The 20,419-nt window shown below is 41.3% G+C and overlaps 1 protein-coding gene across 7 annotated transcripts in view; it reads left to right on the top strand.

The window, feature by feature from the left end:
* Nucleotides 1–20,419, top strand: part of LOC105484288 (FYVE, RhoGEF and PH domain containing 4) — a 261,001-nt gene that overhangs the window by 144,170 nt on the left and 96,412 nt on the right. The window lies entirely within an intron of this gene.

Below are 20,419 nucleotides of genomic sequence, written 5' to 3'. Positions count from 1 at the left end.
TTAATGGACAGCACCCTTTAGAGAGTGGCCACTACAACAGTACGGGCTTTTAAAGTTCCTTTTTAGGTTTTTAAACTGAGAAGATAGTAATATAGCACTTCCTGCCTACACTACTGGATAATTTTGTTAAATCATCTAAGAAAAATTGTAAATATGCGTATTTAGTGCACATGTTATTTACAACAGTTTTATCTTTTTTAAATGACCTGAAAAAACTTCTTTTGCTAAAGCTTATGCTTTCAGGCAAACTCCTTTCATGTGAAAGAAATGAAATATGATGGAGTATGATGAATGACTCAATAGGAAATATTATGCAGTTCTTTGGAAGGATGATAACCTGGTATTCATTTAATAAACATCCAAATGTACGTGTAACCTGAACTGCAAACTAGGATTAAGATTTAAATTTAATCGGTTCTTCTTAGATACTAGAATAGACTTGAGGAGGTCAAGAGTAGATAGGAGGTTCCTGGAATAATCTAAGGAAAAGTTGAGTTCATTTATTTCAAAAATAAAAAGGCATTTTCTTAGATGTTTTGTAGACCATCCCTGCCCACTTCCTGAGCCACCTTCTGATAACCTTTACTATAGGCGCCTTTTATCTTTATAAAATAACAAGCTAATTTTTATTGGCTGAAGTACATTTATAAATGTCTTCACCCTGGTTTGTGTGTGTTCTCTGATTTATCTCCCACCACAGCACCTGCTAAGCTCTGGCTGGAACAGGTCCTTCCATTTTTATTCCCTGGCGAATTGACACAGTTAGTTGGTTATATGTTTTAGCAGGCAGAAGGAAAATACTTATAAGAAGAAAAATAGTGTTGATCATAGAATTTGGTCATTCTACATGGTGGTTATTATAATAAATTTGGCCTGGCGAAAATGGGTCCTTCACCTTCTTAGAGAATAAGTACACACACATTTTTTTTTTAATTTAAACAAAAAAATAAAAGACTGTGTCACTGTGGTCTTGTCTTTTCCATGCCATTATAAAGCAGTTATTTCTTTCTTTTTTTTTTTTCTTTTTTTTTGAGACGGAGTCTCACTCTGTCACCCAGGCTGGAGTACAGTGGCGCTAAGCTCCATCTCCCGGGTTCACGCCATTCTCCTGCCTCAGCTTCCTGAGTGGCTGGGACTACAGGCGCCTGCCACCACACCCGGCTAATTTTTTGTATTTTTAGTAGAGATAGGGTTTCACCGTGTTAGCCAGGATGGTCTTGGTCACCTGACCTTGTGATCCGCCCAGTCGGCCTTCCAAAGTGCTGGTGGCATGAGCCACCGTGCCTGATCATAAAGCAGTTATTATTTCTTATGCTCAGTCCCAAAAACCTAGTCTTCCTTGAGTCATTTTTCTCTTACATACAATCTGGCAACAAATCTGGCTTCAAGATCTATCAAATTGACTATGTCTTATTGCCTCTACTGCTTCTTGCCCTGCTTTAGGTTACCCACAGCTTTCCCCTGGATTGGTTCTACTAGTCTCCTATCTACCCTTGACCTCCTGGAGTCCATTCTCTACCTAACAGCCTGTGTGCACCTCTAAAAACGAAAGGCAGATAATTGCCACTTCTCTGCTTGCAGTCCTTCAGTGGATTCCCATCTCTTTCAAAGGAAATCACCTGTTCTTTCAATGATGTGCAAGGCCCTACCTTCTCTAGCCCCTATCCCTACCCCCTTAACTTTCTGACCTCAGCATCAAATATGCTCCCTAGTTTATCCATGTTGTATTCCTTATTTCTCTTTGAACATATCAACTGTGATTCTACCTTAGAATTTTTGTAGTGTTTACACTTTGCTTGGAATGCTAATCCTCAAAATATGTTATGCCTTATTCCCTTCATGTCTACTCAGCTAACACTGTATTAGTGAGACCTCCTTGTCCTCCCTGTATATAGGATATAATAATATCTTCTCATCTAATAGCACTCCTGTTCCTTCACCTAGCTGTACTTTCTTTATAGCACTTTTTTTTTTTTTTTTTTGAGACAGGGTCTTTCTGTTATCCAGGCTGGAATGTGGTGGCGCAGTCTTGGCTCACTGTAACCTCTGCCTTTCAGGCTCAAACGATCCTCCCACCTCAGCCTCCATAGTAGCCAGGACTTACAGGCACATACCACCATGCCTGGCTAATTTTTATATTTTTAGTAGAGACATGGGTTTTGCCTTGTTGCCCAGGCAGGTCTCAAACTCCTGAGCTCAAGCAATTCACCAGCCTTGGCTTTCCAAAGTGCTGGGATTACAGGGGTGAGCCACTGTGCCTGGCTCCTCATAGCACTTTTACCATTTAGCATGTTGTACAGATTTTTTGTTGTTGTTGTTGTTGTGGTGTTCACTGCTATATTCCTAGGGTCTAGAAAGGTAGCTAATAGGTAGGTACTGGGTACTTTGTTAATATTTGTTGATTGAATACATTTCAATCAACAAATAAAGTAAGGAGGGGTTAGTGAGACTGGAATCTGTGGCTGAGCCCATACACGATTTTGGATGATGAATTAATGGGCTGTGTTGTAAGACAGAAAAGAGATGAGGGAGAAGCTTTGGGGTGTGAAACTAAAAAATTTGGAGCGACACTGTCTGTATGGAGAAAATTGTGGCCAAGATTTTTTGCTATTAAAGATGTACTTAGTCTGGGCGTGGTGGCTCACACCTGTAATCCCAGCACTTTGGGAGGCCGAGGAGGGCGGCTCATGAGATCAGGAGATCGAGACCATCCTTGCTAACATGGTGAAACCTTGTCTCTAGTAAAGATACAAAAAATCAGCTGGGCATGGTGGCACGCACTTGTAGTCCCAGCTACTCAACAGGCTGAGGCGGGAGAATCACTTGAACCCAGGAGGCGGAGGTTGCAGTGAGCCGAGATCGTGCTATTGTACTCCAACCTGGGAGACGGAGACTCTGTCTCAAAAAATAAAAAGATAAAAATAAATAAAAAAGAGGTACTTAATGTTTTGTATTAATGATGTACTTGCCCCTCTTTTTGTTTTTTCTCTTCCTACATTTAAGTCATTTCACTCTTTGAAATACTCTTGTAGGAGGGTGATAGGAAAAGTAAAAAGATTGAATAAAAAATAATTTAGAAATGTTTCCTTAGTAGTTCCTGTAAGGCTTGATGTGGAATAGAAAACCAGTACATGGGCCAGGTGCAGTGGCTCACATCTGTAATCCCAGCACTTTGAGAGGCCTAGGCAGGTGGATCATCTGAGGTTGGGAGTTCAAGATCAGCCTGACCAACATGGAGAAACCCCGTTTCTCCTAAAAATACCAAATTAGCCGGGCGTAGTGGCACACACCTGTAATCCGAGCTACTTGGGAGGCTAAGGCAGGAGAATCACTTGAACCTGGGAGGCGGAGGTTGTGGTGAGCTGAGATCACGCCATTGCACTCCAGCCTGGGCAAGAAGAGCGAAACTCTGTCTCAGGAAAAAAAAAAAAAAAAAAAAGAAAGAAAGAAAAACAGTACATGAATTAAAGTGTAAGAATTATTTGTGTTTACACTTCATGTAGTTTATTTCCAAATTTAGATAATTGGAAATTGACCTACATTTTAAAATCTGTAGCAACAGTTAACATTAAAAAAAAAAAGTTCCCTTCCCCAAATGCACAGTTAAAATCTGTGAACTGCTGTTTGCTATTTGATAATATACTTGATCTGAATAGTAATTATGCATTATTAGATTACATGACTTCTTAGAAATATGGAATCAATTTTGGCTATAGCAAAAAGAAATTATTCAAAGCTTGAAAATAATTTTGTTATTTTATAAATGTAAGACCCCTAATGACTATCAGTAGAGTTACTGATTTATTAGAAATAGCAAGTTTTTCTCTAATATTGCCCAGTAAAATTTTTTTTATTTATTTCCATCAGAGTTACAAATTTAGAGTATAAAATAGCAAAATAAGAAATATCAAGGAAAAAAGGTATTTCTGGTAACTTTTTATCTAAAATTGACCATTTAGATACAGAATGGTAACAAGACATGCTTAGGGTTAGGACATGTAACTGTATTCACTATACTCAGTCCTAAAAATTTTGTAATACCTCTATCTTCAAGAAGGTTTAAGTTTGCCTCCCTCATACTCCTCTAAAAGCAATGACTATGGAAATGTCATAGGAGAGGTACAAAATATGTTTGAAGAATAGAAAAGGAGGAACAACTAACGTTTCATTGATTCCAGGAAATTTCCTCAAAAAAGGTAACATTGGAACTAGATATTGATGAATTTGTTTAAACAAAGACTTTCTGTTTTTTAAGCTGAAAGAACTAACGTATGCAAAAGCGGAGAGAAACATATGAAAAGAGAACCACGTTTTCCAGGAATGGAGAAGATGGGAATGTGGCTAGAGCGTTAGGGCGCATAGTTCCGAGTAGATGGATATTAGGCCCTTGAGGAGATTGACACCTTTTTTTTTCTTTTTTTTTTTGAGACAGAGTTTTGCTTATGTTGCTCAGGCTGGAGTGCAGTGGCATGATCTTGGCTCACCGTAACCTCTGCCTCCAGGGTTCAAGCAATTCTTCTGCCTCAACCTCCCTAGTAGCTGGGATTACAGGCATGCGCCACCACACCTGGCTAATTTTGTATTTTTAGTAGAGACTGGGTTTCTCCATGTTGATCAGGCTGGTCTTGAATTCCTGACCTCAGGTGATTCACCCACCTCGGCCTCCCAAAGTGCTGGGATTACAGGCATGTGCCGCCACGCCCAGCTAATTTTGTATTTTTAGTAGAGACGGTGTTTCTCCATGTTGGTCAGGCTGGTCTTGAACTCCCGACTCAGTTGATCCACCCGCCTCGGCCTCCCAAAGTGCTGGGATTGCAGGTGAGATTGATGTCTTAATGTGAAGGGTCCTTTATGCAAACTAGAGGTTTTGAGGTTCCCCCTCCCCACTGGGCCTTGCAGTTCCATTAAATAATTTTAAGCAAGGGAGTAGTAAAATTGGTTATATCACTGAATGAATAAAATCATCAACCTTTTTATTTATAGGAGAAAAATTGTATTAGATGTAGCCAAATATGGCTTATGTAATGCAATTTAAAAATTCAGAATTGGAAAATTTGTTATCTTTGATTAACTGGTTCATTTTCTTTTCTTCCTAACTTCTTTCTTCTGTCAGCCAGAAAAAAATATAGGAAATAATGGATAAGCTAGAAGCAGTATTTGCTTTTTAAGTTTTGCATCACTGAAACAATCCCCTACACTGTTAGAAGCCTAACACACAATGCTATTGTGCTCTGGGTCTAGAAAAAATGTGAGGCCTGCTAGTCTGATTCTGCAGCAGGGAGTAAGGAAAGCCAATACTTAACTTTGTAAGCTACTAAATATTAAATGTTTAGTAAAACGGGGTTTATAGTAATTTTTTTTGTGATGGAGTCTCACTGTGTTGCCAGGCTGGAGTGTAGTGGCGCAATCTTGGCTCACTGCAACCTCCGCCTCCCGGGTTCAAGCGATTCTCCTTCCTCAGCCTCCTGAGTAGCTGGGATTAGAGGCGCCCGCCACCACACCTAGCTAATTTTTGTATTTTTAGTAGAGATGGGATTTCACCACGTTGGCCAGGCTGGTCTCAATCTCCTGACCTCGTGATCCACCCGCCTTGGCCTCCCAAAGTGCTGGGATTACAGGCATGAGCCACCGTGCCTGGCCAGTAATATTTTTCTTAAAGAGAGAATATCAAAATAAAGAGGAGAGTCAAGACTAGAGGGTATCACCAAGCCTTTTTTAGAGAGTCACCTAATTTGTTAAGTTTTTCTTAAAATTACCAACCATCAAAAAGAAGAATTTTGATCTGTATCTATGCCTAAGAGATGTCAGTAGAGCAGTAAAAATATTTCTCTAATTTATAAGGAAGTTAAGCAACTTTCCCACAGTCATAAAATAATCATGTCAAAAATTTGACCTTTCAACTACTAGTTTTAGTAATCCACCCTGCTTTTTTCCTCAGAAAAAAAAAAAAATGTACTTCCCAGATAAACATCACCTTGCGTTTCACCGCAGGTCTGGGTGATCCTGACCTTGGAACAAGTGATAGTGTTGGTGCATTTAAAGTAGCAGCTTTTGGGTGACTGGCTGGTCCTGAGGAGTTTTTCCTACTTAGCAGTGTTCATTTTATCTATTACTGCCATGAAGCAAAATACAGGTTTGAAAAGTTGAATGAGCAGTGTTGGTAACTGCAAAACAAAGTGTTGCAACACAGGAGGCTGAGGTAGTTTGAAGCAGATAAAGTCTACAGAAATTAGTTTACAGAAATAGTGTTAGGCTGGGATGTTTTGGCCACTAGATTTCAGATTTAGAGAAATCAAGTTTAGAAAAATAAACCAGCGAAGTAGTACAAAATTAATAGCAACAATGTCAGGAAGAATTTGCTTATGAAAAGGATCTATTTTCCCTTTTGTGAAGAGAAACATTTGTTCACCCTTGGTTACTTATGATTGAGATAGTTAAAAGCAATTTTATTTGGTTTTAGCAGCCTCCTTGTGAAAACTTATGAAATATTAGGCAGTTTGATTTTCTTCTCCTCTCTGGACCTGCAGATAAATCTGTTGTGAATAAATGGAAAATAGTTTGGCAGTGGGCAGAAGCACGGGAAAAGCCAAGAATCTGGTCGATTTATAAACCAGACATTGTGAATAAATGAGTTGGCTACAGCTCTTAGAAAAAGGCTAACTTTTGCCCTTCAAGTTCTTTTCCTACATCTGTTTTTATTTCTTTCACACTTTATGAAGTCAATAAAAATTTTGATTTCATTGTTACAGAAGTTTCTCCTTGTATAGGAGCTTTTCATGCCTTCTGTTGGCCATAAATAATTTACTTTTGATTTCTCAAGGCTCCTGATTGGTGACTTTTCATATAAGCGGATGCCTAGGTTGTTTCTGATATTATCTCTTTGTACCCAGACAACACCTCTGACACCAAATGGAGGGTCTTCCTCCCAGCAACAACCAGTTCTTCGACTCTACCTGGAGTTCACGTCAGATCCCATAGGTGAAACGCTGAGTCCCACAAGACTATCTCCACTTTAGATGCCAGTCACAAGTCTCATGCACCCCATAATTCTGACTCATTCACTGTAAATCAGAAGTTCCCATGAACTCCTCATCAGGTTTACTAGATTGGTTCACAGAACTCAGGAAAGCACTTTACTGACATTTGCTGGTTTATTATAAAGGATACTATGAAGAATATAGATGAACAGCCCGATGAAGAGAGATTAATACATAAGGTGAGGTCCAGAAGATTCCTGATCTTGTGTGCTCCTGTCCCATGGGTTAGGGTAGGCCACCCTCCCTGCACATGGATGTATTCACCAACTTGGAAGCTCTCTGATCCTTGTCATTTAGAGGTTTCATCATGTGCACGTGATCAGTTATTAACTCAGTCTCCAGGCCCTCTCCCTCTCCAGAAGTTGGGAGGAATGGGTCTGAAAGTTCTATGCTTCTGATCATTACTTGATCTTTCTGGCAACCAGCTCCATCCTGAGGCTACCTAGGGTTGCGCCAAGAGTCGTTTCATCAAAACAAAAGAGGCTTCTTCCACCTATGAAGCGTCAAGAGATTTAAGAACTCTCTGTTAGGAACAAAAGATGCTCCTCTTATCCCCACCACTTAGGAAATTACAAGAGGTTGTTGTTGTTGTCGTTGCTGTTGTTGTTTTGAGACGGAGTCTCGCTCTGTCCCCCAGGGTGGAGTGCAGTGGCGCCATCTCAGCTCACTGCATGCTCCATCTTCCGGGTTCACGCTATTCTCCTGCCTCAGCCTCCCGAGTAGCTGGGACTACAGGCACCCGCCACCACGCCTGGCTAATTTTTTGTATTTTTAGTAGAGACAGGGTTTCACTGTGTTAACCAGGATGGTCTGGATCTCCTGACCTCATGATCCACCTGCCTCAGCCTCCCAAAGTGCTGGGATTACAGGCGTGAGCCACCGCACCCAGCCGGAAATTTTGATTTAAGTACTGCCCTTTGTCAGAAACCAGAGACAAAGATCAAGTATATATATTTTTATTATGTCACAAATGGATTCTAAAATCAGATAATCTTACTGTTACTTACCTATGAAGAGGACCTCATACTTTGTACATAAGTACTGGCCATGACTTAAACAAGAGTCACATGGTGCTATGAACTTAAAAATAATTACTAGTAAAATTTAGCCAGGGCCAGGCGCCATGGCTTATGCTTGTAATCCCAGCACTTTGGGAGTCCGAGATGGGCAGATCCCCTGAGGTCAGGAGTTCGAGACCAGCCTGGCCAACATGGTGAAACCCTGTCTCTACAAAAAATGCAAAAATGAGCTGGGCATGGTGGTGAGTAACTATAATCCCAGCTACTTGGGAGGCTGAGGCAGGAGAGTCACTTGAACTTGGGAGGCAGAGGTTGCAGTGAGCCGAGATGGTGCCATTGTACTCCAGCCTGGGTGACAAAGCAAGACTCTGTCTCAAAACAAAAAAAAATTTTTTTTTGGCTGGGCGCAGTGGCTCATGCCTATAATCCCAGCACTTTGGGAGGCTAAGGCAGGTGGATCACTTTGAACTCAGGAGTTTGAGACCAGCCTGGTCAGTATGGTGAAATCCCGTCTCTACAAAAAAATACAAAAATGAGCCAGGCATGGTGGCTCACACCTGTGGTTCCAGCTACTTGGGAGGCTGAGGCTGGAGGACTGCTTGAGCCGGGAAGTGGAGGTTGCAGTGAGTTGAGATCGTGCCATTGCACTGCAGCCTGGTGACAGAGGGATACTCTGTCTCCAAAAAGAAAAAAAAGGCCGGGCGCAGTGGCTCAAGCCTGTAATCCCAGCACTTTGGGAGGCCGAGACGGGCGGATCACGAGGTCAGGAGATCGAGACCATCCTGGCTAACACGGTGAAACCCCGTCTCTACTAAAAAAAAAGTACAAAAAACTAGCCGGGCGAAGTGGCGGGCGCCTGTAGTCCCAGCTACTCGGGAGGCTGAGGCAGGAGAATGGCGTAAACCCAGGAGGCGGAGCTTGCAGTGAGCCGAGATCGCGCCACTGCACTCCAGCCTGGGCGACAGAGCGGGACTCCGTCTCAAAAAAAAAAAAAAAAGAAAGAAAAAGAAAAAAAAATTACTATTAAAATTAATTTTCATGGTGTTTTGGTGAACTTTAGCTTACCAGCTTAAAATTATGGAATTCATTTCATATAGCTTCCACTGTAAATACTAACTTGATCCAATTCTGTTAATAACACTAAGCACTGTGATTCTCAACCATGACTGCACAGTGGGATTGCCTGGGAAGCTTTAACATACACTGATACGTGGGTCTCACACCCTAGAGATTGACTTAAGTGGTTTGGGGTGCAACCCAGGTACTGCAGTTTTCTTTCTTAAAGTTCCACAGATGATTCTAATGTAGTCATGGTTGAGAACTACTGACCAAGAAGCATGATTTTTTAAGGTGGCTAACCCCTTCTGGTCTACTGGTTTACATGCAGTAGAGATAGTTGGGGAGATAATTTTTGCTTAAAATAGGAAAACAACTGACACAATCACGTGGTAGGCATGCAGGGTTTAGAACGGTAAGAAACTAAAGATTATACCATACAACACTGTGAATTTATTAAATACATTCCAGAGTGGGTTATAAGCCAAAATGTGCTAGATCAACTGTGTATGGTGCTGCTAATGAGTTCACAGAAACCTAGAGGTTTTTACTTGCCCAAGGTCACACCACTAGCTGGGGACACAACCAAAACTGGAAAATTACAGCAGTAATTCATAGTTTGTTGCCTTGATTATTTAGGTCAAGTTCTGTAAACTTTTTCTGTAAAGGGCCAGATTATAAAGATTTTAGGCTTTGCAGGCCATATGGTCTTTGTTGCAACTACTCAACTCTGCTAACATAGTAAAAAGCATCACACACATTATGTAAATGAATGAATGTGTATTTTAGTAAAACTTTATTGACAGAAACTGGATTTGGCCTATGACCTGTAGGCTGCAGATCCCTGATTGAGGATTGTTTGAATCTTCCCGCTGGAAAGTTGGCTCCTTGAGAGTAGGTTGAAGACGTTACTGGTCCCCCGTGGTGCCTTACTTCCTGGTACTGTTACAGTGCCCTGTGTTGCAAGGTGTTAGATGAGTGCTTGTTGAATTCATATCTAGTCAGCTCTTAACTTTTTTTGTTGCTTCTAACCCTTCCAGTAGGGGAAACAGTTGGCACATATTCCAGCTTTGGAGAGGAAATGCTTGAAGTCTGTAGCAGGGTATAATTGCTGAATTCTTCAAGCGAATTAAAGATCTGAATTTGCCCTAGGGCATTTATAATTATCTTAATTTCCTGGAACAGATTCTAAGAATTCATTTTAAATCTGAAAGTTTTTCTTAAAATCTGTTTTATGATACACTGTCTTTAATTATTTTTGTGAATGTTGTTAGTTTCTCACAACAATATTTATTTCAATTCATTTGGACCTAAGATCTTTGTTGTACTTATGTGTGGCCAGTAGACTCTTTAGCAAAATTAAACAAATGCTAATGGGTTCCCACAGCCACCCAAATGTTAGAAGTACGGCCCCAGATTAGGAGCCCGTTTCTCTTTTTCTTTTCTTCTTCTTATTTTAAAGAGATAGAGTCTCAGTATGTTGCTCAGGCTGGTCTCAAACTCCTGGGCTGAAGCCATTCTCCCGCCTCAGCCTTCCAAGTAGCTGGGATTACAGGCATGAGCCACCACCGCAGACATGCACCCATTTCTAATTTCTGATGCAAAACAGATATTGACCTGACAACAGGGCCCTTGGTTGTGGTGGAAAGAGCAGTGACCTTGGAATTAAAAGCCCTGTTGTGACTCATGGCTTTGCCACTTTTAACCAACCCTACTTTTATTTACCTATAGTGTGCAGGTATCTGTCCCACTCTTTAGGGATGCCAAAGGTGAAATGAGGTGTGCTGTCTATGTGACAGTGCCTTGTGAGCACTTTTCTGACGTCTCCCTAAGGAGGTTTGGGTCAGGCCCAGCAGAAACTACAGCCATAGAGCACAGAGGGAAGTAGGACTAGACTAGCATAGAGTGAGTCTATGGGAGTGTGCCCACTGGTTTCCAGAGAGAATGTCAAAGAGTCTACAATGGGGAGGCCTCATCAGCCTCGATTTGAGAAGCAAGTGTAGGTCAGAAATGGGGAGCAGAACAAGAGGAAAAGAGGAAGGTCAGGAGTCTGCAGAGCTGAAGAGGTGGTAAGTGATTCAAAGCTGGAAACAGGCAAGGTAATCTGGAACTCTGTCTTGATGTCCGTTGAGTTATGCTAAATCGAGACTCGTGTTCTTCTTACCTTATATTTCTTAAATTGATTTGTTTGATGCCCTGGGTATTTTGAAGCTCCTAGTTGCATAATCTTGGCTGAAATAAAGGCACAGAATTAGGGCAAATAGCTGCAGTCACTTGTGTACCTGCTGAGTGAAAGCCAAAGAATCAATAGCTAGAATCTGTGTCCACAAATTGCTTACAAACCACATGTAGATACGACATTTAATATCAGGCAAGGCTAGGCACGGTGGCTCACACCTGTAATTCCAGCACTTTGGGAGGATCACTGGAGCCCAGAAGTTTGAGACCAGCCTCTGCAAGATGATGAGACTCCGTCTCTATAAAAATGAAAAAAGAAAAAAAAATAGCTGAGTGTGGTGGCATGCATCTGTAGTCCCACCTACTTGGGAGGCTGAGGTGAGAGGATCACTTGAGCCCACGAGTTTCAGGTTGCAGTGAGATACGGTCATGCCACTATATTCCAGCCTGTCTGCATGTGAAAACAAAAAATAAAGACACACGCGTGCGTGCGTGCGCCCACACACACACACACACACACCAGCCTAACCACTTACCACCTCTTAATCATCTTTATAATGGACATAAAAATGCCTGCTATACTTTACATCATAGTATTCTTGAGTGGAGTAAATAAAATAATACATATAAGGTGCCGTGCACAATGTGCTTGGCTCACAATAAACACTTAGTATTATTAGATATGATTTCTACCAGTATTACTAACAGTAGTAAGAATAGTAGTAATACTTAAAAAGCAAGTTTGCATTAGTTTTAAAGCAGTATGAAATCCCAAGTTTTTTAAGACGGAGTCTCACTTTGTTGCCCAGGCTGGAGTGTAGTGGTGCAGTCTTGGCTCACTACAGTCTCTGCCTCCTGGGTTCAAGCGATTCTGCTGCTTCAGCCTCCTGAGTAGCTCTGATTACAGGTGCGTGCCACCACATCCAGCTAATTTTTATTTGTATTTTTTAGTAGAGACAGGGTTTTACCATGTTGGCCAGGCTGTTCCCAAACTGCTGACCTCAAGTGATCCTCCCGCCTTGGCCTCCCAAAGTGCTAGGATTACAGGGATGAGCCACCGCACTCGGCCTTAAGTTATAATTGTTAATATTTTTGTGACATTCAGGATAAATACTTTTTAGTATTATGCTACTGAAGGGCATGTCTCAGGATCGGTGTGTCCTTTCCTGAAGCCATATGTTACATTGCATTTACACGGAGTTGTCTTGGTGTCCAGAGAACAAATCAGTTGAGACAAGGCCATTTTGAAAACTATTTTTTTCCAGGGAGCATACCTTAGTACCCTGTTGGGGCGTCCGTGTGTGAGGGGTATTTGGATTATAGGTCTTCAGTGTGAAGGCAAGCTTCTTATCAAATGAAGTGTTTTGTCTGATCTTAGCGTTTAAACCCACAAGGAGGTAACAAAGCAAAGGGCTAAAACATCTTTTCACTACTTAGAATTACAGGCCAGAAATTTGCTTTTGTATTCTGAGATCTTATGATACTTGTCTCAATGAAGTAAAACTGTGCATGCATTATTCTGCATTTCCATATTACTATTCTCTGTATTGGTAATTATTACGATACTTGCTTCGCGTACTTAAAGCAGCATGCAGATTTATTTTATAACCACTTCAAGGAAAGAACCAATTCCTTTGGAGATTTCCTGTGGTTCCTAAGTTGCATGCCTCCAAGTCTGTTAGGTTGTGGGATTTTGCATTTGAGAGAAATGAGGGAGGTGGAGAGAATGAAGAGAAAGTGGACTGGCAGAATTACAGAATGTGGTTTCATCTGATTTTTTAGGCTGAGGACTACTCCATTTTTAGATTCCATGCATAGAACTCAGGCATCCTGGGTCCTGCCCCACTGCTGCTTTGTGGTCAGAACATCGTGAGATCGTGCAGCCTCAAGGCTGGGAACATATGGGATCAGGTCCAAGAGCAGGTTGGAGTTTGAGTTCATGATTTCAAGGTCAGGGTCATGAGGGCACCTCAAGATGATTACCGAGAAGTCAAAAGCACGTGCCAGTAATTTCAATGGGAAAGTCTGGGAAACAGCCAAAACGTAACTGTCAGGAATGTGGGACGGAGTCCCTAGGGCAGCTTTTCCCAAAACATGTTCCAAGATATACTAGCTGTATGGGATGTTGACTTACAATAATATGTGGTGGAAAGGTTTTCTAGACAAACACTGAGTTCAGAGTTAAGCAGGTTTTTTCTATTGCAGAGCTTGTCAGAGCCTCTGATATGCCCATTAATATTGTAAGTATACAAGATGTAGCTTTAAAATTGGGCAAATAACAGATATTTCATACAGAATCCTGGATGTGGCCAAGAGTGATGAGAGAGGAGGGATCCTCTCGTCAGAGTAGCACTCCACAGAACGCACTTAGGGAAAAGTTGTCCCAGGGCCTGTGGCGTGTGCTCTGAATTCATTGCTGTGACCTTTCGCCTGGCTCTTAACTCTGGGGTTCGGAAGGAACCAGCAAACACCCAAAAAAGTTATCTAGGCTCTTACTGAGTGCTTCCCCCTCGTCCTCCATCTGAGTCATTTGGCTGATATTTGTTGCTGCTATTAACAGAATTCAGGAAATCAGCCCTTCTTAGAGGAAGAAGGACAAGTGAGACCACAAACAACAAAACATAATGAATGGATCGAGCTTGTGTATAATTGGCCCTGAATTAGGCAAACAGGCTTTCCCCACTCCCTTAAAATGAAAATATAATGAAAATTTTAAAGAAAGTACCAAAGTGACTGTATCTAATAATGTAACAATGAGATTGAAAAATGAGGGCACACTGTGTGTTTAGGGATGGCTGAGGCTAATGAATGTCAAGACAGACTGCATCTTTGACAGCCTTGCCTCACTGGCTCCTGAAATCATCACACACAAAACAGTATTCTTCTTGCATTCTTAAAGTGAAAGGCACTGTTTCCCTGTCACACTAGCAATGCTGCGAAGTAAGTGTCATCCTTGCCTCCTCCTTGGCCCTGCCTTCTACAGCTAGTGCCCCTGCCAGTTGTCTCCTCAGCATGTCTCCCGTGTTCCTCTTCTTTTCCCCCTCGGCCCGGCCTTGCTTCTGGTCTCATCATCCTGTGCCTGGGCTGATGCCTTTGCTTCCCAGCTGCAGTCGGCTGGGGATGGATGTGGGGGTAAGGCAGGCATTCCAGATATTTATAGAATTGTTCATGTCTTTTTTCCCATTAACCATGAGTTACTTGAGGGTGAAGATAGTGTCTTATTTGCCTTTCTGTCTCTAGTAATTAGCCCAGTACCTGGCACTTTTAATTAAGGAGTTATCACTCAGTACTTTTAAATAGGGAAAAAAAGAAAAAAACAAAGAATGGAATAAAGTAAAATCTTGATAGGTTTTGTTACTCTTTTTGCAGTTGATCATTGGCTATTCTTAATGCTTGTAGAACAGTTAGCACTTTAGCAGCATACAGATAAGATACGTTAAAATCATACATTGAGTTTTTAAAAAGTAGGTGGGCGTGGTGGCTCATGCCTGTAATCCCATCACTTTGGGAGGGCGAGGAAGAAGGATCACTTGAGCCCAGGAGTTTGAGACCAGCCTGGGCAACATAGTGGGACCCCGTCTCTACAAATTTTTTTTTTTTTTTTTTTTTTTTTTTTTTTTTTTTTAGATGGAATCTCGTTCTGTTGCCCAGGTTGGAGTGCAGTGGTGCGATATAGGCTCACTGCAAGCTCCGCCTCCCGGGTTCACACCATTCTTCTGCCTCAGCCTCCGAGTAGCTGGGACTACAGGCGCCCGCCACCACTCCCAGCTATTTTTTTGTATTTTTAGTAGATACGGGGTTTCACTGTGGTCTCGATCTCCTGACCTCGTGATCCGCCCGCCTCGGCCTCCCAAAATGCTGGGATTACAAGCGTGAGCCACCACACCCGGCCTACAAAAATTTTTCAAAAAATTAGCTGGGTGTGATGGTGCACCTGCCGTCCTAGCTACTTGTGAGGCTGAAGTGAGAGGATCACTTGAACCTGTAAGGTGAGAGCTGCAGTGAGCTGTGACAGTGCCACTGCACTCCAGCCTGGGCGACAGAGCAAGACCCTATCTCAAAGAAAAGCCAAAAAGTTCATAAATACTTAAACATGCTTTTCAGAAAACAACTAATTATCAAAAACTAGCAATTGTGATAATAGCAAATGAAGAAATGTCAAATGGAGGAGAAATGAAAAACGTTTATAGAATCCAGGACACACATTTACAAGAATGTGAAATACTGTGAAAATAATTTGGAGGAGAATTATGATTAAATTATTTGAGACTTGAATTACCTGCAGTAAATTCAGCTGCATATCGGTTGTTAGGCATTTTATCACTACTAATCCTGTTACCATCATTGTTGAATAAGAGGGTCATACTTAATATACAAGGTCCATACATTTGTAAATAATTCATTATTATGTTAGTTTGCAAGAGTCATGATTTTGCAAGAATTTATCCAGAATGGTCGATTGGTAATCCCAGAGAGTAGCAGAGGCACTGGGCAGTGAAGCTAACAGCAGGTCCTAAAGCCAGCATGAGCAAGTGCTGGGTGGTAAGAAAATAGAACTCAGGTAGTTGTGAGGTAAATACAAGCAGACAGGGCAGACCTAGAAGGAGACAGGAAGTAAGAGGCTTTAGGAGGCTGAAGGAGCAGAGACTCAGGAACACTCCCCCGGCATCATGCAGCATTATTACATAAGTGTTAGTAATTGCAAATAATTGTAACTATTTTAGATATACCATGTGCTAGCTACTGTTGTAGTATGCTCACTAGAATTTACTGCTTTAATCCTCACAGCAACCTAGGTGGATACTATTATGAATCCTATGACTTTTCATTTATAGATGACAAAATTGAAATACAGGGAAAGTAAGTCATTCACCCAGCTGATCATCAGTAAATGGAAAAGCCACGATTTGACCGCAGGAAAATGAGGGTTATTTGACAGGGCTGACTTGAAGAATGTTTAGATTGCTGTAGAAATGTATTTAATGCTTAACGATATACAATAACTGATACAATCGGTATCCAAACAGCTGAATGTCATGCTTTTAGGGATCAAGGAAAGCTGCCTAAGTGTGCATGTACCTAGCATTTGAGTTGCCTTTTGATACAGATGATCATACCAGAAAAGTATACCATCAGTTTTCAGGCCTATCTGCACAGTAATATGCTTGGAGTTCTTCATGATGTCAAAGCTCAAAACTATTTCACTGTTCACTGATATCAAAGCTCAAAACTATTATGACTCTCAGGCTCTGGCAAAAAAATGTGATTGTTTAAAAATTCGGCATTTATCTTATCCTGTGGATGGGCAACTTCTCAGGCCCATTTCTCACCACCAGCACAGCAATAACGCAAGGTGTTTTAATAAATCTATTGCCCAGTCTCTTCCATATGGCTATGCTTAGCTCTAAAAGAAGGAACCAAGAAATGGGTGTTATGCTGAATTGGAAACAATTTTCAGATAAAGCACATCAGTCTGCAAACCTCCTCCAGCTCAAGATGGTGTCAATAGAATTGCCTTTTTAAGCAGGCAGAAAAGACACATGTACTTGATTGTGGTTTCTCTTTACTGCCACCTTCCACTCTGGTCATCACTACAGACACAGAGTAATGTGTGTACTGTAAATAGCTAGATCTTTCTGTAATCTTTATTTGTTTCTTTCTTTCTTTGTTTTATGAGATGGAGTCTCACTCTGTCGCCCAGGCTGGAGTGCAGTGGCTCGATCTCCGCTCACTGCAACCTCCGCCTCCTGGGTTCAAGCGATTCTCCTGCTTCAGTCTCCTGAGTAGCTGGGATTACAGGCGCCTGCCACCATGCCCGGCTAATTTTTGCATTTTTTTTTTTTTTTAAATAGAGTTTTACCATATTGGCTAGGCTGGTCTCGAACTCCTGACCTCAGGTGATCTGCCTGCCTTGGCCTCCCAAAGTGCTGGGATTATAGGCGTGAACCACCACTCCCGGCTTTAACCAACATTCTTAGTTGAACACAGCAGAAAGGGGAACCTCCATTATCACATGGAACTCAGGCAGTAGTGAGGGCAAATATGTGTGGGAGAGCTGCCTTCCTGCTGCAAGTTCAGTCTCCACCTAAGAAAACAGCATGCCAAGGTACAACAGAGCACACTGGCCAGCCCCAGTGCAGGAGTCATCATGGAGTGTGCCTTTTTGTTGTTTTTTTTTTTTTTTTGAGACAGAGTTTTGCTCTTGTTGCCCAGGCTGGTGTGCAATGGCGCGATCTTGGCTCACCACAACCTCCACCTCCTGGGTTCAAGCTATTCTCCTGAGTAGCTGGGATTACAGGCATGCGCCACCACGCCTGGCTAATTTTTTTTTTTGTATTTTTAGTAGAGACAGGGTTTCTCCATGTTGGTCAGGCTGTTCTGGAACTCCCTACCTCAGGTGTTCCGTCCACCTTGGCCTCCCAAAGTGTTGGGATTACAGGCGTGAGCCACTGTGCCTGGCTGGAGTGTGCACTTTCAACATGTCTGTGCAGGGGACACATGGTCTCTAACAATGACCATCCCGAGAGTGGTGGAGCAGAGTATTGGACCTCTAGAGCCCACATTTTTATTGTAGCAGTATGCAGTCTTCTTATAACAGGTACTATGGCCATGGGTCTTATCAGCTCCTGTTGAAAATTGGAATTAGGACGAGCATAGCAGGTTGCATTCTAACAGAATTCTAACTTTTAAGGTGCCACAGACGATAGTATTCTTTAGAAATCTTAGTGTTATCCTTTTCATCCTTTTGGGGTAGCAAACAAAAGGCACTCAGTAAATAATATGGAGTCTAATTTGGGGAAAACAAAATATTTCTAGTCTGAAAATTATTGTTTTAAAAATTATTTTTGTCTTTAGAGGCTGTACATTTATGTCAACTGCATGGCCACATTGTTGATATGCTTAAGAAAGATAACAGTCAAGATTGCCTTTTTACACTTTATATTTGTGGTCATCCAACCATGAGACCCTTAGAAATATTGAATATCTGCAGTTATCTCCCTTCAAGTCTTATTTTGAGTTTATATTACTTTTGAACTCAAAAGACCTCAAGCCATTTGATTTACCTGACAGTATAACATTCTTTAATTTTAAGTAGCATTGTATGATGAGTCTAAAATATTGGCAGCTTATAATGCATTTAAGTTAGTGATCCTAGTAAATGTAAATAAAATAATAAACAGAAACATGCTGGGCATGGTGGCTTATGCCTGTAATTCCGTAACTTTGGGAGGCTGAGGGAGGAGGACTGCTTCACACCAGGAGTTAGAGACCAGCTTGGGCAACAGAAACCCCATCTCTACAAAAATCTTTTAAAAATCAGCTGGATGTGGTGGTGCATACCTGTAGTTACAGCTACTCAGGAGGCTGAGGAGGGAGGATCACTTGAGCTCAGATTGAGGCTGCAGTGAGTTGTGATTGCACCTCAGTCTAGGTGGCAGAGTGAGGTCCTGTCTCAAAAACATAATGATAAATGAAAATAATTATAATAACAAACATTCAGGCAATAACTGGGATTTTTTTTTTACCATTGCTATTTTTTTAATCAAGACAAACATCTGAAGAGTTCCACAATTCCAAATGCTTACAAATCTGCTTCTGGGTTGTGAAGAAAATCATTTGGGTATGTGTAGCTTTTAACTTTTTTTTAAAAAAAAAACTGAATATTGAGGATTTGTGTAGAATAACTTTGAATGTTTTGGATCTTAGATTTAAATGGAAATATCAAAAATTTTATATAGGTTGGGCTCTAAACTACATATTTCCATATTGTCAGAATTTAGAAAACATCTTTTATGAAATAGAAACTAAGAATTTTGGCAAACAGAGAAACTTGCCCAAGGTCTCCAGAATTCATTTGTTTGACAAATATGTATTGAGCATCTACCCTGTGACAGGTGGTATTCCTGGGATTTGTCAGGAGCATGATTGCTGTCTTCCTGGAGCTTACATTCTAACCAGGGAAAACTGACAATAAGCAATAAAAAAAAAAAAAATGATGTAGTTTGTTAGAAAGCCATAAGTGCTACAGGAAAAAATAAACTATAATGTAGGGTTGGAGTAGCAATAAAACTACATAGTGTGGCCAGGGTAGTTCATATGGACAAGATACAATTTGAGCCAAGATTTTAAAAAGATAAAGCAATTAACCTCAAAATAAAATCAGGGGGAAGAACATTCTAGCACCAACTAGTTTGCTCAGCCTGTTGGAGGAATAGCAAGGAGCCAGCATGCCTGGAATGGAATGCCCAAGGGGCAATAGTGGCCAATCAGGTGAAAGTAGTAATGGGGCTAAGGCCAGATCCTATAGAGCTTACAAAGCATTGCAAATAACTTGAGATTTTACTCTCAGTAGAATGTGGATCCACTGGAGAATTTTAAGCACAGTATCTGACTTGAGTTTTAAAAGGGTCTCTCTGGTCCTGGTTTGAAAATACGGACTGCACTGGGAACAAGGGAAGAAGCAGGGATCTTATTGCTATAATTCAGTTAAAAATCATGGTAGTTTAGGCCGGAATAGTAGCACCAGAGATAATGCTAGATGGTAAAATCTGGAAATATTTTGGAAGTAGAGCCACCAGAATTTCCTGGTGGATAGGATGTAGAGTATGAGAGAAAAAGAGGATTTGGAGTGTTTCCAAGGTTTTAGCCTATGCATAAATGGAGTTGTTGCTCTTGAGTCAGAGAAAACCTTAAGGAAGTTAGTTTTAGATAAGAGTTGGGTGATGAGGGGTTCGGATATGAATCTGTTGATAGTGAGATGGCTCTCAGACATACTGGGGAAGATTCTGGTAGGCAACTGTATGCGTAAATCTGGAGGCGGGCGAGGTCTGCAGTGGAGATTTAAGTGTAGGATAATCTCAGCATGTGGAAGGCATGGAATTGTGGGTGCAAGTGGGAGATGAGAACCAAGCACTAATGCAAGTGCACTTCAATATTTAATTTTTATTTTAAGAGACAAGGTCTTTCACTCTGTTACAGCTGGAGTACGGTGGCGCCAACACAGGTCACTGCAATCTCAAACTCCTGGGCTCAAGTAATCTTCCCAAGTAGCTAAGACTATAGGTGTGCACCACCATGCCCAATTAATTTTTTTTTTTTTTTTTTTTTTTACTTTTTGTAGAGATAGTG

This window comes from Macaca nemestrina, chromosome 10 (assembly GCF_043159975.1).
Source record: "Macaca nemestrina isolate mMacNem1 chromosome 10, mMacNem.hap1, whole genome shotgun sequence".
Taxonomy (NCBI): domain Eukaryota; kingdom Metazoa; phylum Chordata; class Mammalia; order Primates; family Cercopithecidae; genus Macaca; species Macaca nemestrina.
The sequence above is the reverse complement of the archived record's forward strand: the minus strand, read 5'-3'. Positions and strand labels throughout refer to the sequence as shown.